The sequence below is a fragment of the Dendropsophus ebraccatus genome, chromosome 7, assembly GCF_027789765.1.
Source record: "Dendropsophus ebraccatus isolate aDenEbr1 chromosome 7, aDenEbr1.pat, whole genome shotgun sequence".
Taxonomy (NCBI): Eukaryota; Metazoa; Chordata; class Amphibia; order Anura; family Hylidae; genus Dendropsophus; species Dendropsophus ebraccatus.
The window spans coordinates 32326414-32352121 of record NC_091460.1 but is presented as its reverse complement, the minus strand read 5'-3'; the positions used below and the strand labels follow the sequence as shown (position 1 = coordinate 32352121).

Below are 25708 nucleotides of genomic sequence, written 5' to 3'. Positions count from 1 at the left end.
TCCCTCTGTTTACTAACTTTTTTCCAAATCACGACAGCCAATGGAAGGAGTTGCCTTATTTCCCCTTACGCTGATTGGGCAATAGTTTTAGTGAGTGGGTCCCTCGTGATTGGTTATTGATAACGTCAACAGAGAGAGGAGGCGGGACGCTGATGGGAGGCAGGGCTGTGATTGGCTAACAGCTGCAATAGATACGTGGCTGGTTTTGAGTGTCTCAAGCGCCGCCATTGAGTTATGGCAGTGTGGGGAGACCGCCAGGGGGCGGGGCTACGGGTCACATGGAGTCAAAGTTCTCAAAATAAACGACGTCACTGTTAACCCCTCCTTCACCAGTGTGATGCAGAAACCTAGCGGGGAATTCCAGAATATTCCAGTTGTGACAAGTAAATGTATGTGACACGTATTGTAGAGGGGGCTCTTCTCTATGGGATTATGCCTTTCACTGTAATGAAGGGGAAATCCCGATTAAATAGTAGCTGTAGTATAGGGTATGATGTTCTGCACCGGCTGAGGTGTATTATGATGTTCTGCAGCAGCTGAGGTGTATTATCTTGTTCTGCAGCAGCTGAGGTGTATTATGATGTTCAGCAGCAGCTGAGGTGTAGTATGAGGTTCTGCAGCAGCTGAGGTGTGTAGTATAATGTTCTGCAGCAGCTGAGGTGTGTATTATGATGTTCTGCAGCAGCTGAGGTGTAATATGATGTTCTGCAGCAGCAGAGGTGTACATTATTATGTTCTGCAGCAGCTGAGGTGTATATTATAATGTTCTGCAGCAGCTGAGGTGTGTATTACCATGTTCTGCAGCAGCTGAGGGGTATTATCATGTTCTGCAGCAGCTAAGGTGTATATTTTAATGTTCTGCAGCAGCTGAGGTGTATTATCATTTGTTTGCAGCAGCTGAGGTGTAGTATGTTCTGCAGCAGCTGAGGTGTATTATGATGTTCTGCAGCAGCTGAGGTGTAATATGATGTTCTGCAGCAGCTGAGGTGTAATATGATGTTCTGCAGCAGCTGAGGTCTATTATCATTTGTTTGCAGCAGCTGAGGTGTAGTATGTTCTGCAGCAGCTGAGGTGTATTATGATGTTCTGCAGCAGCTGAGGTGTAGTATGATGTTCTGCAGCAGCTGAGGTGTAGTATGATGTTCTGCAGCAGCTGAGGTGTAGTATGATGTTCTGCAGCAGCTGAGGTGTGTATTATGATGTTCTGCAGCAGCTGAGGTGTAGTATGATGTTCTGCAGCAGCTGAGGTGTAGTATGATGTTCTGCAGCAGCTAAGGTGTGTAGTATGATGTTCTGCAGCAGCTGAGGTGTGTATTATGATGTTCTGCAGCAGCTGAGGTGTAGTATGATGTTCTGCAGCAGCTGAGGTGTAGTATGATGTTCTGCAGCAGCTAAGGTGTGTAGTATGATGTTCTGCAGCAGCTGAGGTGTGTATTATGATGTTCTGCAGCAGCTGAGGTGTAATATGATGTTCTGCAGCAGCAGAGGTGTACATTATTATGTTCTGCAGCAGCTGAGGTGTATTATCATGTTCTGCAGCAGCTGAGGTGTGTATTATCATGTTCTGCAGCAGCTGAGGTGTGTATTATAATGTTCTGCAGCAGCTGAGGTTTGTATTACAGGGCTCCAGACTAAAAAATTTACCTAGGAGCCATTGGCTCCTAACCTGAAAAATTTAGGCGCCAAATAGAATATTTGGTCGCCAACATTTTAAACCATGTAAAATTAATGTTATGTTACATGGGACTTACTGTGTGCAGAGGCCACGGCAGCATCCTCCTCCTTTAGATCCTTTCTTTTCTTAGTTTGAAAACGTTCAACATGGAAACTTGCAACTTGACAACCATATACAGTCTGACTCAGTACTTCAGCTTCACTTGGCTAGCCTTTTAATGAGGCTTACTCTTCTGAACTTGAACTTAAAGGGAACCTGTCGACCTCCGTGCCGGGGTGACAGGCTCCCAACCCCCCGTTAGAACCCCCTATACTCACCTCATCTTCACCCCGCTTCTGAAGATGGTCGGGTCACGGAGATCTCAGCCGCTGCAGCCCGGCGCGCACACTGAGAGATGAGTCCAACGCTCATAGAGAATGACGGGAGAGTCCAGCGCTCCATCATTCTCTATGAGCATTGGACTCATCTCTCAGTGTGCGCGCCGGGCTGCAGCGGCTGAGATCTCCGTGACCTGACCATCTTCAGAAGCGGGACCCGGCGCGATGAGGTGAGTATAGGGGGTTCTAACGGGGGGTTGGGAGCCTGTCACCCCGGCACCGGGGGTGACAGGTTCCCTTTAAAAGCTTGCAACAGTCTATACATACTGAGCTAGACTTATGACTGCAGCCATAGTGACCCCCCCCACAAGATGTGTATATAGATAGATATATCTCTCACCTAGTGACTAATGCAAGTGACCCCCTACAATACAGACACCTGAGGGGCCCTGATAATAATTGTGCATATATCTATCTCCCAGTGTCTGCAGCCAGTTTGCCCTACACTTATAGATGGCCCCCTCCCCTTATAGATGACCCCCTCCTTTTATAGATGACCCCCTCTACCCCCATTATAGATGCCCCCTCCTCCACCCCATTATAGATGCCCCCACCTCCCCCCCATTATAGATGCCCCCTCCCCTTATAGATGACCCTCTCTACCCCCATTATAGATGCCCCCTCTCCCCCCCATTATAGATGCCCCCTCTTCTCCCCCCCTTATAGATACCCCCTCCCCTTATAGATGCCCCCTCCTCCCCCCCATTATAGATGCCCCCTCCTCCCCCCCATTATAGATGCCCCCTCTTCTCCCCCCCTTATAGATACCCCCTCCCCTTATAGATGCCCCCTCTCCCCCCCCATTATAGATGCCCCCTCTTCTCCCCCCCTTATAGATACCCCCTCCCCTTATAGATGACCCTCTCTACCCCCATTATAGATGCCCCCTCCTCCCCCCCATTATAGATGCCCCCTCTTCTCCCCCCCTTATAGATACCCCCTCCCCTTATAGATGCCCCCTCTCCCCCCCCATTATAGATGCCCCCTCTTCTCCCCCCCTTATAGATACCCCCTCCCCTTATAGATGCCCCCTCTCCCCCCCATTATAGATGCCCCCTCTTCTCCCCCCCTTATAGATACCCCCTCCCCTTATAGATAGCCCCCTCTCCCCCCCTTGAATATGGCCCCTCTTCTCCCCCCATTATAGATGCCCCCCCTTTCCTCTATGCTAAGCAATATTTAAAAAAAACAAACACACAAACTCACCTGACAACCCGCTCCCCCGGCGATCCTCTTCTTCTTCGGACGCTGTCCCCGGCTGATGTGCGGCTGCCGGGGGTGTCCCGTCCTATCCCCGGCAGCGCGGCGCATCAGTGAGCTCCCTGTACGCCGGGGCTGTGACTTCTGACACAGGAAGCGTCTCTGACGCGCGCTTCCTGTGCCGGAAGTCAGGGCCCCAGGCAGCTCACTGATGCGCCGCGCTGCCGGGGATAGGACGGGACATCCCCGGCAGCCGCGCATCAGCCGCGCATCTTAAAGAGACAGCGCGCTGCCGCCGGGGCCAGTCGCAAATGGCGCCCAGATTAATAAATCTGGGCGCCATTTGCAAAATGTCAGTCGCATTGGCGACCATTTTGGTCGCCATCTGGAGCCCTGTATTATGATGTTCTGCAGCAGCAGAGGTGTACATTATGATGTTCTGCAGCAGCTGAGGTGTATTATCATGTTCTGCAGCAGCTGAGGTGTGTATTATCATGTTCTGCAGCAGCTGAGGTGTATATTATAATGTTCTGCAGCAGCTGAGGTGTGTATTACCATGTTCTGCAGCAGCTGAGGGGTATTATCATGTTCTGCAGCAGCTAAGGTGTATATTTTAATGTTCTGCAGCAGCTGAGGTGTATTATCATTTTTCTGCAGCAGCTGAGGTGTAATATGATGTTCTGCAGCAGCTGAGGTGTATATTATCATGTTCTGCAGCAGCTGAGGTGTTATATGATGTTCTGCAGCAGCTGAGGTGTGTATTATCATGTTCTGCAGCAGCTGAGGTGTGTATTATAATGTTCTGCAGCAGCTGAGGTGTGTATTATGATGTTCTGCAGCAGCAGAGGTGTACATTATGATGTTCTGCAGCAGCTGAGGTGTATTATCATGTTCTGCAGCAGCTGAGGTGTGTATTATCATGTTCTGCAGCAGCTGAGGTGTATATTATAATGTTCTGCAGCAGCTGAGGTGTGTATTACCATGTTCTGCAGCAGCTGAGGGGTATTATCATGTTCTGCAGCAGCTAAGGTGTATATTATAATGTTCTGCAGCAGCTGAGGTGTATTATCATTTTTCTGCAGCAGCTGAGGTGTAATATGATGTTCTGCAGCAGCTGAGGTGTATTATCATGTTCTGCAGCAGCTGAGGTGTTATATGATGTTCTGCAGCAGCTGAGGTGTGTATTATCATGTTCTGCAGCAGCTGAGGTGTGTATTATAATGTTCTGCAGCAGCTGAGGTGTGTATTATGATGTTCTGCAGCAGCAGAGGTGTACATTATGATGTTCTGCAGCAGCTGAGGTGTATTATCATGTTCTGCAGCAGCTGAGGTGTGTATTATCATGTTCTGCAGCAGCTGAGGTGTATATTATAATGTTCTGCAGCAGCTGAGGTGTGTATTACCATGTTCTGCAGCAGCTGAGGGGTATTATCATGTTCTGCAGCAGCTAAGGTGTATATTATAATGTTCTGCAGCAGCTGAGGTGTATTATCATTTTTCTGCAGCAGCTGAGGTGTAATATGATGTTCTGCAGTAGCTGAGGTGTATATTATCATGTTCTGCAGCAGCTGAGGTGTTATATGATGTTCTGCAGCAGCTGAGGTGTGTATTATTATATTCTGCAGCAGCTGAGGTGTGTATTATCATGTTCTGCAGCAGCTGAGGTGTGTATTATGTTCTGCAACCTTCCACTATATATAGAACAAACAACCCTGCAATTACAGAAGAAACTGTGTAAAGGAGGAGTCCGCACTATATGTCAGTCAGTTGTTGGCACATAGGAAGGAAGTTTCTGTACACGTTATGTCCCAGGCTTCTTCTGCAGGAATGAATCAGCAGTGTCTATATACAGTGCCGCTCATCTCTATATAATTATCAGAATGAGATGTTTATACAGTGTTATTACATTATATTCCCAGAATGGCCGTTTTTCAGCGCCCGTTGTACTTTCCCAATTGGATCTTATAGACCTATAACCCAGGGGAGCAGTGTAGAATCCTGTGATCGGTTTTCTGGGTTTAGCCGGGAATACACATTAGATGAGAAGTGAATAAAGTGATCAGGGTGATTTCAAACAAGGACTAGACAAGCCGGGGCCAGGATCCTTTGATACATGAGGGTGGAAATTAGGACAATAGGGTTTATCTAAGCACTGTGGCCTATTAGGTTTTCCCTTTCATGATATTGAAGGAGACTGTCAGCAGGACAATGCACTAGATTTGATTGTTTCCAGGAACACAACAATGACCTTTCCTTCCCCCCCCCCCCCAAGAGGTATTTTTGAGAAAAGAGAAGAAAAAAAAAATGTTTGATATACAGTATATACACATAATCCAAAGAAAGTTACACTTTATTCCATAAATTCAAATAATGTCAAAATATACAAATGACAGGGGGATACACCGCATCAAACCCCTAGGGAGGATGAAGTAGCATGTACAATCCAATATGATGGTGCAAATATTGCTACATAGAACATCAACAAATCACACTGGGCACTCGTGTATACAAAGTATGTAAAAAAGCAGCCATGGGGACATACAACACACAGATAAATAGATAATAAAGTGCACCAATGCCCCTATTTAGGGAATATAAGGCTAAGCACAAGTTTGGATGACCAGACCTATACAAGGTACAATACCTACTACCTCCTCCTTCTTCTTACCCAACACACATTTCATATACATGTGACAGCCCCTCTGCTGTCACCAGTGGCTGTTTCGGGAGCTGCAGGGCTGCTCATGCCCTAGTCCTGGCTCAGATACATATGGCTAGTACTGCTGCATACAGCGTTAGTGATACAGAGCCTATCTGGTGTCTATTCCAATGGATATTAGCATTAGAATAAACATTACATTTACGGAAGCTGCCTGTGTACCTATCCCTGCAGCCGCAGCACAGCGATGCAGGGTGAGCAATGATTGACAGTTATCCCAGCTTGTTCTGCTACGCTGTGCAGCTGCAGGGATGCTCACACAGGCAGCTTTCCTAAGTGTAATGCCTATTCTAATGCTAACTGACATTAGGGAAGGCTCAGTGTTAGCAATGCTGTATTTGTAACTGTGCCAGGATTGGGGCTTGTGCAGCCCTGCAGTTTCCAACATAGCCATTGGTGTCACCCCTTACTGCTGCCAGTCAATGTTTAATTAGAAAAAAAAAATTCTTTAATAAAGTTATATTAAAAAGTTAAATAACTTTATTTTCCCTATCGTCCCATTGGCATCACAACATTGGGGTATTATCGCCCCTGCGAGCCCCTGGGACGAAGGAATATTTAATGAATACTTAACAGTAAACTTTTTTAATCTTTATTACTCCTCCCCCAGGAAGTATAAATAGACTCCACCTCCCCACACACCTCAGTCTTTTTTTCTTCGTTTCTGTAGCCCTTTGGGACTATCCCTCCTCCCCCCCCTGTTTTTCTCTTTTCAGGTACCTGTAGGCGGTGTTCGATGATGTACCCCGCTGGAGACCTCGGTAGAGGTAAATAGAGGTGCCTCAGGATGAATCCGGCACATTGCTGAAGAGCTGTGTGTCTCTTTCTGTGGCCGATTGCTGTGGAACGCACATGCGTTCCACTCGGCCGCGGCACTTCCGGTTTCCGGACCTGGGTTCCGGAAGTGATGTCAGGTGGAACGCAAATTGCGTTCCACCTGGTTTTTCCGTGTTTCCGGCGGCGCCTCGTAGCGTGCGCCGCGTCTCAGCTGCAGCCTCACTATATAAGGAGGCTGCAGAGGTACAGCAGGCAGATCATCTGATCTGTGCTGCTGTGTGGATTTCTACAAAGCAGTGGATCCTGAGTTCATCTGTGAGGAAGCATTTCACTTGTGTGAATACAATGTAAGTACTATGCTGCCACCTTGTGGCCAAAGTAGAGTTTGCAGGTTATGGACTAGGTCTATTAAACTAACTTACCTCTTGTATTTAGATGTCGGAAATGGATACCAGCCCTTCTATAAAAAGACCGTCAAAAAGAAAGCATTTCACTTGCGGTGACTGTGAGACTCCTCTCCCGGACGGATACGAATACCGTAGGGAATCTACGACACAGATAAGATTTGGTTCTTTTTATTAGCAACGTATTTATGCATAAATATTATTGCAGTACGATGTACATCCTGTCGTCCTAAACCGGTGGATAGACCTAATGAGGAGCCGGATGTTCAGGACGTGGTCATCTGGGTCAAGGATTATGTCCAAAAGACCCTTGCTGAAAATAATGAGAACCGTCAGGTTAAGAAAAAGAGCAAACGCAGTGTTTCTCCCTCTACTTCTCAGCCTGTAAGTAGGTCTCCTATTGCTGAGTATGTTCTCTGGGTTAGTTTTCTGATATATATATATATTCCTACCCTAGGGGTCTGAATTGAAGATTGCTAATCAGAAGAGATCATCTTCCTCTTCTTCTGAGTCTTCCTCTACTTCAGAGGACGAAAAAGAACTGTTTAAGGGATACTTCACTGCAGATAGAATATATAAGCTTCGCAAAGCTGTGCAGGCGGAGATCCACCCAGAGGAAGCGGAAGAGGGTACCTCCTCCACAAAAAAGCCTAGGGCCTTTTATGTGGGGGAGACTTCTATGTCTATGCTACAGACAGAGTGGAAGAAGCCTGAGAAGGCTCCTGTCCTGAGCAAAAGGTTTAAAACCTTGTATGTTCTTAATGAGGAACAAAGCAAGGATTGGATAGAACCTCCCAAGGTTGATACGGCAATAGCCAAACTGTCTAAACGCACGGTCTTGCCGGCGGAGGATGGGTCAAATCTAAAGGACCCTATGGACAGAAGAGTTGAAGTTGCCCTTAAAAGATCTTATACTGCGGGCGCTGCCCAAGGGGCAGTTTCAATCTCTTCATTCGAGGTTTCTAGAAGCCTCAGAAGGTGGCTAGCCAAAGTCCAGGAAAACCTGGAGTCAGGAGTGAGCAGGGACAAGGTCCTTCGCTCCTTCAAGAAAATAAATATGGGCATAGATTTCCTCTGTGACGCAGCTTCCCAGGGGACCAGGCTGGCATCAAAAACTATGGCTCTCTCCACTGCAGGTAGGAGAGCGCTTTGGTTAAAACCCTGGTTTGGGGATGCTAATTCCAAATTCCAGTTATGCAACATGGAATTTCAACCAGGAAGGTTGTTTGGTTCCGAATTAGATAGACTCATGGAGGAGCTATCTGATAAAAAGGGGAAATCTCTACCACTCTCGTATAAACCACGTGAGTCCTTTCGGAGGGCAAGGTCGCCTCAACGTGGGAGAGGCAGGTATCAGTATAGAGGGAGAGGAAGAAACTACTCTAGGAGAACAACTGGCAAGCAGCAGAATAAAGATTCAAAGAAACCTGACTTCTGACGCCAGAAGTATTCCAGTGGGAGGGCGATTAACCCTATTCCTCCCAGCCTGGAAAAAACTGATTCAGGACCAATGGGTAATAAACATTATAAGCAGTGGCTATGTTCTTCTTTTTTCTCTTCTTCCTCCCCCAAGGTTTCTCCTATCAAGGAAACTAGCTCCAGAAAGGCAGACGGTTCTAGAAAGAGAGATTCTTCATCTTCTTTCCATAAGGGCTTTAGAGAGCGTTCCGCCGGCAGAGATTGGTCTGGGAGTGTACTCTCCAGTATTTCTCGTGCCCAAGCCATCCGGAAGGTGGAGGCTTATTATAGATCTGCGCTATCTAAACAGATTCTTAGTAAAAAAGAAGTTTCGCATGGAGAGTATAAAATCGGTAAGATCAGTCCTCCAAGAAGGGGATTTTATGGCATCCATAGATCTTCAGGATGCATATCTCCATGTTCCGATCCTGGAGGCTCACAGAAAGTATCTGAGGATCGCGATACAACTTCAAGGAAAGGTGAGGCACTTACAATTCAGGGTTCTCCCCTTCGGGATAACCTCTGCCCCTTTCGTATTTACAAAAATTGTGTCTTCAATGATGGTCTTGTTCCGTCTGCAGGGAATAAAGATCATACCATACCTAGACGACTGGTTGATTATGGCTCAGACTCAGAATCTTCTGAGTCAGCAGTTGAATTATGTACAGGACATGTTGCAACAGCTAGGATGGCTTATCAACCACGAGAAGTCAGATCTTACCCCATCCAGGACCAAGGTTTTTCTAGGTTTCCTAATAGATTCATTTCAAATGAAATTGTTTCTTTCCGCTCCCAGAATACAACGAATCCAGGCAGGAGCACAATTTCTGATCCTTCCGCGTCAAGTGTCTATAAGAACTCTAATGAGGTTCCTGGGTCTACTTACCTCGGCAGCAGAAGCCGTTCCGTGGGCACTGTGGCACATGAGACTCCTCCAGACAGAGGTACTTGCAGTCTGGAATCGAAGGCTGGAGGATTTAGATGCAACACATATCCTGTCCACACCAACGCGGCAGTCCCTGATGTGGTGGAGGCAAGTAAGACATGGAGCTTCAATATCAAAACCACATTGGTTGACAATAACAACAGACGCTTTGGGGACAGGTTGGGGTGCTCATCTCTTACACAACACGGTCTCGGGAATCTGGAACCCGCAGGAATCTGCTCTTCCTTCCAACATTCGGGAGCTCAGGGCAATTTATCTTGCTCTTCTTCATTTTACTCCTGCCATTCTTCACCAAGCGGTAAGAATCAGGACGGACAACATAGCCTGTGTAGCCTACCTGAACAAGCAGGGAGGTACCAGATCCCCTTCACTTCTCAGAGAAGTGGAGAAGATCTTCAAATGGGCGGAAACCAGAGTGTTCAGGTTATTTGCAATGCATATCAGGGGAATACACAATACTCTAGCAGATCGCTTGAGTCGAGGTCTTACAGTCCCAGGGGAATGGTCACTTTCAAGGAGAGTGTTCATTCAGTTAACACATCGTTGGGGACTTCCTCAGATAGACCTCATGGCGTCAGCAAACAATGCCAAACTGACGCGGTTTTGTTCCCTGTACACATCGGACAACCCAACGGTGGTAGATGCTATGACAATTCCGTGGGATTTTCAACTAGCCTACATCTTCCCACCAATCTCCATGATTCCCAGAGTACTGACGAAGATCAGGATCGACCAAGCATCAGTGATCATGGTGGCCCCCTTCTGGCCGAAGAGGTCTTGGTTTTCCCTGCTCATGATCATGAGCAGAGGGAAATGGTGGAAACTGCCTCGCCATCCAGACCTAATAGTCCAGGGGCAACATCTTTGCAGGGACCTGGACAGCCTCAACCTCACGGCTTGGAGGCTGGAGGGGCCATTTTAGAGCCTGGGTTATCGGAGAGAGTCTTGCAGACTCTCTCTCATGCACGCAGCGCAGCCACAAATAGATCTTACCTAAGAATATGGAGCATTTTCCAGGCTTGGTGTGCTGTTAAGGGATTTGATCCAACAAAGAGTTCCACCCCTCAAATTTTAGAATTTCTACAAGAGGGGTTTGACAGAGGACTCAAGCCTGCTTCCATCAAAGTCCAAATAGCGGCCCTTTCAGCACATCTAAGTTTACGCCTATTCCAGTTCATGGAGATCAAGAACTTCATCAAGGCTGTCACAAGATTAAGACCTAACATAGTCAGACAGGCGGACCCTTGGGATTTGTCCTTGGTGCTAAGACGCCTATGTCTTCCACCATTCGAGCCTCTGGAAGAAACAGATCATAAATTTCTATCCTTTAAGGTTGCGTTTTTGTTGGCAGTTACATCTGCCAAGAGAGTAGGGGAACTGCAGGCTTTCGGTTCCTCTCCGCCTTATGTGATGTTTTTTCAGGACAAGGTCGTTTTGCGATTTCTTCCAGGGTTTCTTCCAAAGGTAGCCACTGTTACTAATATTAATCAATCAGTGGTACTGCCCGTGTTTTCGCCGGCCGGATCAGCTCAGGAAGAACTGGATCTTTCTCTTCTTGACGTATCAAGATCAATAAGAATTTACTTGGACAGAGTGGCTTCTTTTCGCAAGGAGGAAAATTTTTTTGTACTTTTTTCTGGTCAGAATAAAGGAAGAAAAGCATCGAAGCCTACAATATCTCGGTGGATCTGCGATGCCATATCGCTTTGTTACACGATGGCCGATCTCACTCCTCCGGAATTCACTAAGGCTCATTCGACCAGGGCAGTAGCCTCTAGCTGGGCTGAGCGTGCCGCTGTGCCCTTGGAGGAGATTTGTCAGGCAGCAACCTGGTCTTCCCTTTCGACCTTTGTGAAACACTATCGCTTGGACACGTCTTGTGCGACAAGAACTACGTTTGCAAGATCAATATTGTCTGCAGCTATAATCGAGAACCCACCCATTGAGAAGCATTCTTGCTAGTTCCCCAATGTTGTGATGCCAATGGGACGATAGGGAAGCGAAAATTATTATGTTAATTTGTTTTCCCTAAGACCCATTGGCATCACAAGACACCCGCCCTATGTTATATGCTTTATAATTGACTGAGGTGTGTGGGGAGGTGGAGTCTATTTATACTTCCTGGGGGAGGAGTAATAAAGATTAAAAAAGTTTACTGTTAAGTATTCATTAAATATTCCTTCGTCCCAGGGGCTCGCAGGGGCGATAATACCCCAATGTTGTGATGCCAATGGGTCTTAGGGAAAACAAATTAACATAATAATTTTCGCTTATTGTTTCTTACCAATATACACCTTAATTAGGCTGGATTCACACTACGTATATTTCAGTCAGTATTGTGGTCCTCATATTGCAACCAAAACCAGGAGTGGATTAAAAACACAGAAAGGATCTGTTCACATAATGGTGAAATTGAGTGGATGGCCGCCATATAACAGTAAAATAACTGCCATTATTTCAATATAACAGCCGTTGTTCTAAAATAACAGCAAATATTTGCCATTAAATGGCGGCCATCCACTCAATTTCACCATTGTGTGAACAGATCCTTTCTGTGTTTTTAATCCACTCCTGGTTTTGGTTGCAATATGAGGACCACAATACTGACTGAACTATACGTAGTGTGAACCCAGTAAGGCTGGGTTCACACTATGTATGTGTGCGGCTGTATTTTTTATGCGGCTGTAAATGTGCGGATGAAACTCCGGCCGTGGGAAAAAATAGACATGCGGCTGAAAACATACGGTCATTTACTTGGAAATCTGGTTCAACTAAAAATAACAAATAAAATCTTTAGAAAGTGATGCAAACACCTCTGGATGCATCTGGGAAAGCAGGGAATACAGTTTACAGGAATTGCTATTACCGGGGTTTGCGATCCTCTGCAGTAATGCCGATGCCTCTCATGGTTAATATATTGAATTAATAAAACACATTTTCGTTGTAATAAAGTCCCTTTCATTGTTCAATAATTAAATTTAAACGATTCCATCATTTTGCAATTAAATATACTGTTAAAATAAATATATATATAAATAAATGTATATTTATATATATATTTATTTTTTGACAGTATATTTAATTGCACAATGATGGATTCGTTTAAATTGAATTATTGAACAACGAAACTGATTTTATTTCAATGAAAATGTGTTTTATTAATTAAATATTAATTAGTACAGGAAGCTCCAGTAAGCCGTTAATTCATATTGCCGGCAATAGAGCTTTCTGTACTAATCATCACTTTACTTTAATTAAAACATCAAATGTTTCTTCTAATTATGTTATCACAATAGCATTATTAGAAGAAACATTTAGAATTATATGTGCGCTCAGCTGATTGGCTGATCGGCTCAGCGCACATATAATTAGCGGGTCCGCAGCACAGTGACTTTATTGTGCTGCGGACCAGCGAAGAGGACACATCGGGGTGAGTATAGAGCTCTCCCCACCCCCTCCCCAGCACTGCACCCCTCCCAGCAAGGAAGGGGGGTAATTTACCCCCTTCCTTGCTGGGATGGGTGCAGTCTGACATCAGTCTGGCCCCCAAGGGGTTAAGGGGGATACAATACATCTTCCCTTAACCCCTTGGGGGCCAGACTGTAAGCAGCGATCTGTAAAGATGCTGCATACTGTAAGGAGCACAACACCGCTCACAATGAAGGGTGTTGTGCTCCTGTTTGTGTGTTTTTTGTGTGTTTCTCCCTTTTTGTTTTTCAGATATCGGTATCCTGTGGACTACGTCGATGACCAGCGGTTGTTTGTTGTTTTTTTTTTAATAAAATGGTCAATGAGGGGTGTGGGGGTGTTTTTATTTGAATAAAAAAATTTTTTAACTTGTGTCTTGTCTTTATTTCTTTACTTTATAGACTTAGTAGTGGAAGCCGTCTAATAGACGGAATCCATTACTAAGTTGGGGCCTAGTGTTAGTCGGTATAAAATGGCTAACACTAACCCCCCATTATTACCCCAGTACCCAATGCCACCAGGGGTACTGGGAAGAGCCGGGTGCCAGTGGTCCCGGAGCATCAAAATTGGCACTCCTGGATCGGGCGGCAGCAGGCTGGTAAGATTTAGGCTGGGGAAGGCCTAAACAAATGGCTCTTCCTACCCTGGTGTTACCAGGCTGCTGTCGTTTGGTTTTTAACCCGGCTGGTTATAAAAATAGGGGGGACCCTATGCTGGGTTTTTTTAAAATAAATAAATAATTAAAAAAAACAGCATAGGGTCCCCCCTATTTTTATAACCAGCCGGGTTAAAAACCAAACGACAGGCAGGTCACTAGTTCAGTCTACAGGTAGCCACTGCACCAGACTGCACCTTGGCAGGCCCCGAAGCTAATACAGTGCATCGGCTTATCGCTTGCCCACTGGTATAGTTTACAGCATTGAGCACTTTAGCATGGGGATTTGTTTACCTGCACAGGACACCTTTTTGTAGTCACCACTGTGATCATATTTAGGTACTCTATTTTTTACGCACTTTAATACCCAGATTAAGTTATTCCCTTTTTTGTTTGTCATTCCCCTGATGATAATTGGCAAATCCAATAGAAACGGGCCACGTCGGGAGGCAGATATAGGGTTTTAATAGGGATTGGACTTCAAAGGGTAGATCGGGGCAGGGGTCGCCCTTGTTAGGGCGAGTGCCCCGACGGACCCTGTGCGAGCAGGGGTAGAAACACATATACACTCACGTGTACTTAGGGGCATACAGGGAGAGATAAGAAGGCCTGCTACATGTGAGTGTATACTCCTGCTTTACACTGGACCATGAAATAACACACCATGAACGAGTTGGACAACTGAATGGATGAGATCGTATCTTTATTCTTTATTACCGCATTCATTGACCTTGGTGTGGATTGGGTCCAGGAGTGCCACGTGGTTGGTGCGTGGCCTTGTGGAATATTGTCTGTACTTGTGTTCGCCACATGTGTGGTATTAATTGTTTGTGGGGTTTTCTATTTTAATTGTATTATTAAAAGCTGAGATTTTATTGGTGTTTTCCCCAGTGTACCCTTAATAGGTTATTTTTGATTTATAATAATGCTATTGTGATAACATAATTAGAAGAAACATTTGATGTTTTAATTAAAGTAAAGTGATGATTAGTACAGAATGCTCTATTACCGGCAATATGAATTAACGGCTTACTGGAGCTTCCTGTACTAATTAATATTTAATTAATAAAACACATTTTCGTTGAAATAACTAATGTTACTTTTACATGGTGCGATAATTGGCCCCATCACACGATTAACGATTTCGAATGAACAATGTTTTTTTTATAACGATCAGCGTTTAGACGGAACGATACATCGTACGGAAAATTCGCTATGCAATCGTTTTGTGATCGTTTAAGCCTATCTCACACATAGGTGAAATCGCTGAAAGAATGTTTACACGGAACGATCTGCGAATTTTTTGCGAACGATCAACAATGATTTGAGAACATGTTGAAAGATCAAAATGAACGATTTTTTGCTCGGCGTTTGATCGTTCGCTGCGTTTACACGTACGATTATCGTTCGAATTTGACCGTTATCGTGCAAAAACGAACGATCAATCGTCCCGTGTAAAAGGACCATAAGTTCCATTGAAGTGAATTAACCATAATTTTAAACCTCACACAAACTGGAGACATGAGTGGTGCTGTCTCTAGAAGAAAGTGGCCTTGTTTTTGTAACCCCTTTTAACCCATTGCCACTTGATGAAGTACAGTTGCGTTGTGGTGCTGGTAAGGGGTATAGAGAGGGCTCATGACGTGACCCCTCTCTATACCAGACAGCCCACGACTGCAGTTAGTAGCTGGGGGGCTGCTGCTAATAGCCAGCATGGAGCAATCCTCCGTTTCGGCTTTTTAACCATTGAAATGCAGCTGTTATAACTGACAGAAGCATTTATTTCTCTCTGTCTCCCACTCCACCTCCCTCCTTGCTGAGACAGATGATGTAAACAAGTCCCTGGCAGGCTTTATTTGCAACATGGTAGCTTCTTAGTAATGTATTCTAAGGTAAAGTTGCTGAGTAATGCTGCGTTTACAGGAAACGATAATTGGCCCGATCGTACGATTAACGATGTCGGAGTAACGATTTTTTTTTCATAACGATCAGCATTTAGACGGTACGATATATCGTACGGAAAAATCGTTTTGCGATCGTTTTAAGATTGCGCGCCCGCAGCCCGGCCCCACGGCCAACCGTAGCCCCCTGCGCCGCCCCGATCGCCACCCCCGACGCTCCGATCGCCACCCCCGCCGCTCCGATGGCTCCCCCCGCCGTACTGACTTGAGGAACACAAATAACATGTCAGTTTTACCACATGGCGAGAGGCGTAATTACAAAATTTTAAATACCCTTTTTTCTATTTCATCTCCGCTGCAGGTGAAATAATAAAAGTGCTATGGCTTTATATACATAAGGAGGAAAAAATTTAAGTGCAAAAATGAAAATTGGCAGTGACATGGAGGGGTTAAAGAATAACTATTGTTTTAATGTCAGGGAGACATATCAATAGATTAAAGTGTCCCTGTCGTTATAACTTTCAAAATCTAAATCAACAGTGGATGTGATATAAAGCATGTTTGCAATATATATTCATTATTTATTATTTTGTTGTTATCATGCTGTAAAACAAAGCTGAACTTACCAGAAATCCAGGTCCAGTCTCCTGAAGGCAGATTTTCTGGTTGAAAAAAAAAAGAGACTAACCACAGGAATTCCAGCCAGTACAGAGTCCCTTCTCACTGTGTCCATCAGTCACATGACTGCCTTCTCTCTGTGAGCGCACAGATGGCCTGGGAAACATGGGACTTCCTGTTTTTGGACTGTTTCCTGTTTTTTTTGATAAAAAAAAGTCAGAAAACAGGAAGTGCCGTGTTCTCCATGATAACTAAAAAAATAATAATAATGTATATTGCAAACTTTCTTTATATCACATCTACTGTTGGTTTAGATTTTGAAAGTTATAACAACAGTGACACTTTAAATCAGACCCTGACTGATCATGAGAACACAAAGTGAGTGCTTAGCACATTCTCCTCCGGCTCTGTATCATGTGACCGGTCACATAATGAAGGTTTATAGGACTCTCTCCTCACAGAGACAAAGTGGGGAGACAAGTGCTCGGTGCTGATCGGTCAGGGTCTGAACATGTAGACCCCAACTGATAAAAACTCAGAGTGCTGAACATATAATAAGGGGTTAACATAGAAAGTCAAGTACAAGCGACGTAAATAAAGTACATGACAGACTGCTACATAGAGAGAGAGGATCCTGCCCTCAAGGGATTACAGCCCTAATCCTATATATATATCTCTGGAATGGGGTAGAACAGGCTGATCAGAGCATGTCAGCACCTCCATCTAATGTGCGCAGAGGCGACCTTGTCCACACGGGCCAATGTAATCACCTAGATCAGGGATGGGGAACATTCGGCCTTCCAGCTGTTGCAAAACTACAATTTCCATCATGCCTGGGCAGCCAAAGCTTTACCCAGGCATGATGAGAATTGTAGTTTTGCAACAGCTGGAGGGCCAAAGGTTACCCATCCCTGGTCTAGAGGGATCTATGCTAAGATGAACTGCCGCAGTTGTGACGGCCAAAGGAGGTGCTACCAGACGGGGGTAAATTCAGTATTCAGTATATATATATATATATATATATATATATATATATATATATATATATACACAAAGGGGGGTCCAAAAGTAGGTGGATGGTATGTGTAATAGGGCTATGAAGGGGGAGATTTATCAAACACGGTGTAAAGTGAAACTGGCTCAGTTGCCCCTAGCAACCAATCAGATTCCACCTTTCATTTTCCAAAGAATCTGTGAGGAATGAAAGGTGGAATCTGATTGGTTGCTAGGGGCAACTGAGACAGTTTCACTTTACACCATGTTTGATAAATCATCCCCTTTATAACCCTATTACACATACTGTCCACCTACTGTGTTGGACTACTATATATATATATATATATATATATATATATATATATATATATATAAGTTTTATCTGTAAAATTCATTGATATATAAAAGGCAGAAGTCATGTACTTGAATGTGATAGCAGATAATGAGAGCTCAGGTTGCTGTGTATTGCAGGTCTTTCATGGTGCAGGGGAAGCATCACCGTAGAATAGCTATGGATGAGGTCATACTCTATTCACACTATATAGGGGGGTTACGGATTCTCTTGTCTCTGCGGTGTCTGCCCAGCCTCATTAGGATGCATTGAGACCATCCTGTCACGTGCTGACATATCCGATGATCTCATCCTTACACGTCCCCGGGGAAGATTCATTTTTAAACATCTTTATAGTTTTCATTTCTCACTGATGTCATCTCAGGGTTTTCATTCATGAAAATGCCTCCCAGCAATAGCCGTTGGCGCCAAAGTAAGGAGATTAGCTTCCTCCAAGTTCTGTACTGAATTTCCAAGAAGAGCGTGACCCCTGACGGCGAGACAGATATATAATATCATCACTTTCATAGATTAATGACATCATAAAAATAATGCAAATCTACAAAATAAAAAAAAGGTTAATTCCCTCATCTCTCCGAAGAGCCATTGAAAAAGAGAGCTGATTTGTTCAGGAAATGTGATAGATAGATAGATAGATAGATAGATAGATAGATAGATAGATAGATAGAGGATAGGAGATGGATAGATAGATAGAGAGATAGAAGATAGATAGATAGATAGATAGATAGATAGATAGATAGATAGATAGATAGATAGATAGGAGATGGATAGGAGATAGATAGAGAGATAGAGAGATAGAAGATAGATAGATAGGAGATGGATAGATAGATAGATAGATAGATAGGAGATGGATAGATAGATAGAGAGATAGAAGATAGATAGGAGATAGATAGATAGATAGATAGATAGATAGAAACACTCATGACTGCAGAGATCAAGAGTTACTAAATGAGTTTTAACAAGGTTTTGCCAAAATACTATGCAAATATGATGCATAGAGACAGCCATAGTATGTAGTGCTGCCTTACCTGTCCCTCATGGCTCCCATGTGATTTAGGGCCCTATTCCACCAGACGATTATCATTCAGATTATCGTTAAATTGTTCGAATCTAAACGATAATCGTTCGGTTGAAATGCAGTTAACGATTAACGACCGAACGAGAAATCGTTGATCGCTTTATAAGACCTGGATCTATTTTTATCGTTGCTCGTTCGCAAAACGTCCAAAAATCTTTGCATTGAATAAAACATTGTTCGGTCGAATAAAACATCGTTCGGTCGTTCGCAATAGATACGAATGCAATAGTGAATAAATAGCGAAGAAGAAACGATCGCAATAAGTAACGATTATCGTTCCATGGAAATGAGTGAACGTTTTCAGGTCTTTCGCAATAGCGGTCATTTGAGATCGTTAATCGTTAACGATTATGCAAACAATAATCGTCCGGTGGAATAGGGCCCTTAGACAGACAATATGACTCCCTACACAGAGATCCTGAGCCACTAAGAAAGTGCAAATTGTACAGTGAGTGGATGGAAGCATTAATTGTAGTTGGGGTTGGGGTTGGTGTTTTCTTTCCAGTCTGACACAGTGCTCTCTGCTGCCACCTTTGTCCATGTCAGGAACTGCCCAGTGCAGGAGAGGTTTTCTGTGGGGATTTGCTGCTGCTCTGGACAGTTCCTGACATGGACAGAGGTGGCAGCAGAGAGCACTGTGTCAGACTGCAAAGAAAACCCAATTTCCTGCAGGACATACAGAAGCTGCTAAGTACTGGAAGACTGGAGGATTTCAAATTTCAAATTTATCTAACTTTCTTAAACCAGTGAAAGAAAAAGATTTTCGCTGGAGTATCCCTTTAAAGGGATATGGATATTCCCAGCTCAGCGTGTTATATGTATAGGGGATACAAGCTGAGGATCTTACTATTAGGAACCCCCCCCCCCCCCCCACACACACACACACACAAAGTCACTCCAAGGTCCAGCACGCTGCTTAGAAACAGTGAGCGCTTCATTCATTGCTGGGTAATTTTGTACCCATTCTCATGATCATAGGGGACCCCCTAAAGATATTGTAAAGAGCCCAGAAGCAGGAGGGCCGCAGTTTGACACCTGTGCCCTAGACCAGCGTTTCCCAACCGGGGTGCCGCGGCTCACTGGTGTGCCGGGAGAACCCTCCAGGGGTGCCGCGGGATCCCAGTGGGAAATGTGCGCTGTCTCTTTAAGCATCCCGAGAAGCTGCGACCGCACAGCTTCTCGGGATGCACGGATCACTTTTATGTTCCGCCCGCACTATGAGCGGGCGGAACATTATAGTAAGCAGAATATAGGAGCAGGAACTGTCGGCATCCTTCTCCTATATTCACTCCCATAGGCCGGCGGCACTTCATGCCTGCAGCCTATGAGAGGCCGGGACGTGACCTCTTCGGCAGGCGTGATGATGTGACGTCATCACGCCTGCCGGACGTCCCGTCCCCGCGGCTCGCAGAGGAGCCAGAAGAGGAGGAAGAGCTGCTGCCTGCAGCCACAGCGCGGATTAGGTGAGTATGATGTTTTGTTTTTTTTAAGGGGCACCTGTGGGGGCATTATTAGTATATGGGGGCACTTGTGGGGGCATTATTAGTATATGGGGGCACCTCTGGGGGCATTATTAGTATATGGGGGAACCTCTGGGGGCATTATTAGTGCGGGGGGGCATTATTAGTATATGGGGGAACCTCTGGGGGCATTATTAGTGCAGGGGGCACCTCTGGGGGCATTATTAGTATATGGGGGCACCTCTGGGGGCATTATTAGCTTATGGGGGCACCTCTGGGGGCATTATTAGTTCATGGGGGGCACCTCTGGGGGCATTATTAGTATATGGAAGCACCTATGGGGGTATTATTAGTATATGGGGGCATTATTAGTTCATGGGGGCACCTCTGGGGGCATTATTAGTTCATGGGGGCACCTCTGGGGGCATTATTAGTTCATGGGGGCACCTCTGGGGGCATTATTAGTTCATGGGGGCACCTCTGGGGGCATTTTTAATTCATGGGGGCACCTCTGGGGGCATTATTAGTATATGGAGGCCACCCCTGGGGCATTATTAGTATATGGGGGCACCTCTGGGGGCATTATTAGTTGATGGGGGCACCTCTGGGGGCATTATTAGTATATGGGGGCACCTCTGGGGGCATTATTAGTATATGGGGGCATCTCTGGGGGCTTTATTAGCTCATGGGGGCACCTCTGGGGGCATTATTAGTTCATGGGGGCACCTCTGGGGGCATTATTAGCTCATGGGGGCACCTCTGGGGGCATTATTAGTATATGGGGGCACCTCTGGGGGCATTTATAGTTCATGGGGGCACCTCTGGGGGCATTATTAGTTCATGGGGGCACCTCTGGGGGCATTATTAGCTCATGGGGGCACCTCTGGGGGCATTATTAGTATATGGAGGCCACCCCTGGGGCATTATTAGCTCATGGGGGTCACCTCTGGGGGCATTTTTAGCTCATGGGGGCACCTCTGGGGGCATTATTAGCTCATGGAGGCCACCCCTGGGGCATTATTAGTATATGGGGGCACCTCTGGGGGCATTATTAGTTCATGGGGGCACCTCCGGGGGCATTATTAGTTCATGGAGGTACCTCTGGGGGCATTATTAGTTCATGGGGGTACCTCTGGGGGCATTATTAGTTCATGGGGGCACCTCTGGGGGCATTATTAGTTCATGGGGGCCACCTCTGGGGGCATTATTAGTTCATCACAGCAAGGGATCCTACATACAGGGGGCACAGCAGGGGATCCTACATACAGGGGGCATCCCACATTCCTACTCGCTTTACTGCACATAACACCAAACAGCGCAGTTACTTTGGGAGCCGACAGGAGGGAGAAAGGAAAGTAAGTTGCTAGAAATGTGCGGAGCCTAAATTGTTTGTCTTGCAGGTTCTGAAGAGATGAAAAGTAGCTGGAAGAAATCATCATGGCGGATGGAGAGGAAAAGGAAAAGTGACGCCTCAGATCAAAGAAGACGTCACCTGTGAGTCACTGTATGACGGTTTTCTTATTTTGTAGAACATTATTTAGTAGGGGCGCCCCGAGGAAATTTTTTTTTCCAAGGTGTGCCCCGAGGTGGAAAAGGTTGGGAAGCACTGCTCTAGACCACCAGGAATGTTGCTACTAACTCCTCTTCAGACCGCCATAGCTGCCTTCCATACGGTAATGATGACCTTGACCAACTCACCATCACCCAACGTCCTTTCTATGTGTTTATATCTACTATAGATGAGGTTTTTTTTTTTAGCTTTTATCTATATATTTATGAATTAAGAAAAAAACATGACTTAATATTTACTTATTTGCTCTATAAATAATGTTACTTGTGTTCTTTCCCACATCCAGGAATCCATTCATACGTAATCCAATCCTCTGTGTAGATGACTCATTGACTCGTACGAGCCCCAGAGACGCTCAATACCCAAATCACTTGATCATTCATTTCCTGAGGTGAACAACCCGGTAAGTGCTTCCACCTCAGCTTTGTAAGGAACTGAGCCCGATGCTAATCGAACATTACTTGCTTTTCTTGGATACAAACCGGGAAACTTTCCAAGACAAAAATCAATTTTCATTGTCAAATCTGTGAATGAAAGGAAGCGCTCAGTAATATGGAATTGGTGATGGAGCTGGTCAATGACCTCGCCAAATAAAGGGCTCCTGCCATATCAAATGTTCCATTGACTTGTCATGAAAAAGGTAATATACCATTTTACTAGCTCTATCCCCTCTATTATACCACCATATAAGTCCCGTCCCTGTTGTGACTCAACCCCATCATTCTTGTGTTAGTAACGCCACATCATAGGTATAATATATGGCTGCTATAATTTCACCGCCAGGCGGGTTTCACATGAGTGCGAATCCAAAAATAGTTTAGATTTATTCAATCTTTCTCTTGTACAGTATATACCGATAGGGGTATCTTCTAGTCAGGAAATTAAATGACACTTTGTTGTCTTGTCCAAATAATACACATACTGGTAAGGTTCTCTGAGAAGGGAAACTCTGCCTAGACTACTCCTTTATAATGTCAGAGATGTATTATAGATGGCCTATGATAAGAAAAGAAATAGGGTTAAGGTGCAGTACCACACATAGCCACATGGATGAGGGTGGCACTGTATTAGGGACCACAGTGAAACATTTCAGCTTATTTTAGGGGCATGAGAATAATGACACGGGTGTCAAGTAACCCCTTTCGGACTGGCCAAACCCTAATGGTCCAGGAAAAAGCCGCGTATAGGATTGTTATAATACAGCATAGAACAAGCAGCTAAAGGGCAGCACAAATATATTCTGCAGCACTGTACATGCTGGGGGCACATACATTTACTAAATCAGACATCACAGACCTACATAAGTAACTATCAAGTCAAACATGAGAAGTGAGGGCCCTGCTATCAAGTGTACATTCTATGAATGTATTATGAGGTTCTGCAGCAGCTGAGGTGTATTATGACGCTTTGCATCCACTGAGGTGTGTTATGATGTTCTGCAGCAGCGGAGGTGTAGTGTGAGGTTCTGCAGCAGCTGAGGTGCATTATGATGTTCTGCAGCAGCTGAGGTGTATTATGAGGTTCTGCAGCAGCTGAGGTGTATTATGAGGTTCTGCAGCAGCCAGCTGTGGTGTATTATGATGTTCTGCAGCAGCTAAGGTGTATTATGAGGTTCTGCAGCAGCTGAGGTGTATTATGAGGTTCTGCAGCAGCTGAGGTGTGTATTATGAGGTTCTCCAGCAGCTGAGGTGAATTATATGGTTATGCAAGCAGCTGAGGTGTATTATGATGTTCTGCAGCAGCTGAGGTGTATTATGAGGTTCTGCAGCAGCTGAGGTGTATTATGAGGTTCTGCAGCAGCTGAGTTGTATATTATGGGGTTCTGTAGCAGCTGAGGTGTATTATGAGGTTCTGCAGCAGCTGAGGTGTATTATAAGGTTCTGCAGCAGCTGAGGTGTATTATGAGGTTCTGCAGCAGCTGAGGTGTGTATTATGAGATTCTGCAGCAGCTGAGGTGTATTATAAGGTTCTGCAGCAGCTGAGGTGTGTATTATGAGGTTCTGCAGCAGCTGAGGTGTATTATAAGGTTCTGCAGCAGCTGAGGTGTATTATGAGGTTCTGCAGCAGCTGAGGTTCTGCAGCAGCTGAGGTGTATAAGGTTCTGCAGCAGCTGAGGTGTGTATTATAAGGTTCTGCAGCAGCTGAGGTGTGTATTATGAGGTTCTGCAGCAGCTGAGGCAAATTATGAGCTTCTGCAGCAGCTGTCACCTTCCATTGTATATAGAAAAAGAACCTGCAATTACAGTGTTAAAGAGCACTCACCACTATATGTCAGTCAGTTGTTGGCACATAGGAAGTTTCTGTACACGTTATGTCCCAGGCTTCTTCTGCAGGAATAAATCAGCAGTGTCTATATACAGTGCCGCTCATCTCTATATAATTATCAGGTTGTTACATCAGAATGAGATGTTTATACAAGTGTTATTATAGACATATCTAAATCATATATAGTCGCTGAATGACTTCTTTATTAGAGCCCCCTGTACTGTTACAATTGGATCTTTCTGTATTTAGATTAGACCTATTACCCTGGGGAGCAGAAAACCCACAGATCGGGGTAATTTCCAAGAAGGACTGGTCAGCAGGCCTAGCCAGGGCCTGGACCTTACTGCCAACCCTGTGGGGTTTTCTTGTGTGATGGTGTGGAGAGTATTCTGAGTATAGGGGAACAACATCCAGTGAAGGGGCAGCATCCTGCAGACAGAAACAATATACTGATAATAGGGGTCAAAGGAGGATGTTAGAGGAGGATGTCAGGGATCGCTGTATTAACAGGTGGATCCCAGCCAAGGACACTGCAGCCGAATATGAGGCTGGTGTCCAACTAGAGAAATGATATATAGGATGGTGCAGCACGGAGGAGCTCTATTATCCTGACACAGAACTCCACCTTCCTTCAGAGTTAAAGGGAACCAATCAGTAGGATTGTGCTCATATGGTTCCCAGCAGCACAGTATTCAGCTTCCTGCAGCTCCCCAAGCACTCCAGCCTCGGTTGCTGCAGTAGCTTTACAAAGGGGAAAAAGGTAGTTTTAGGGTGGGTTCATACTGAGGAATTCTCGTGGATAATGTCCGCGGAATTCCGCTGTCTGTCCGCGCGCCTTTCCGCCGGCTTCATAGACACCATTCTATGGGCCGGTGTATTCTGCTATCTGCCAAAAGAAGTGACAGCGGAATTCCGCGGACATTATCTGCGAGAATTGCTCAGTATGAACCCACCCTTATACCGGCTTGTGAGAGGGGATGCATCTAGTCATTTGGGTGAAGAGCCACCCGTGACCAGTCACGCGCTGAGAGGAACAGAAGAAATTCCATTGAACTCTATAGGAGAGAAACGTCACAGTTTGCAGGAAAAAAAACCAAACCCTCACATGCTGCATTTTAAAACAACTGCCACAGAGCCAAAAAAACACACCAGAGGGGAGAGAGAAACACCACAGAGAAAATGGCATTTCCTAAAATGCCATTGACTCACAGCTAATATATATATATATATATATATATATATATATATATATATCTCTTTTTTTGTGGAGGGGGGGCGTTTTTGCAAAAAGTTTCGCTGGTTTCACACATAATAAAGAATCACTACTTACCTCTCCCTCTGCCTGTGAAATGCCCCCTGCCCCTGCCAGAGTTGTGATGATGTCATAACACGGAGGAGTATGGCCTTCCCAGCTGATGGCTTGTGCTCTCAGCCAATCAGTGACTGCAGGGGTGCCCCACCCCAACACTGTTTGGTTGAGCGGGCAGTCGTGACCTCGGCCGTGCAGCAATCCAATGCTGCAGCAGCAGGAGGAAAGGTGAGTTGTTTGTTATGTCCCCCGCCCCTACAGAATGAAAAATGTAAGACATTGGAAACACCCCTGGAGATTGGCGGGGGGTACAGAGATCAGACCCCCCACACACAATCTCTTACTTACTTCTGTGGATAGGGGACAAGTAAGTTTAATCAGAGAACCCCTTTAAGTAGCGGTGCTGTACAATTAATAAATACCGCCGTATACTGCTCAAATGATATCACAGTGATCCCAGCTCCATACGTAACGTTTTCC

The 25708-nt window shown here is 45.2% G+C and overlaps 1 protein-coding gene across 1 annotated transcript in view; it reads left to right on the top strand.

The window, feature by feature from the left end:
- The first annotated feature begins 286 nt into the window (after positions 1–286).
- Positions 287–25708, top strand: part of RPIA (ribose 5-phosphate isomerase A) — a 63318-nt gene continuing 37896 nt past the window's right edge. Inside the window, exons 1-2 of the mRNA XM_069976357.1 lie at positions 287–389; positions 21941–22057. The gene's annotated coding sequence lies outside the window, so the exon portion shown is untranslated. The remainder of the gene's footprint in view (positions 390–21940; positions 22058–25708) is intronic.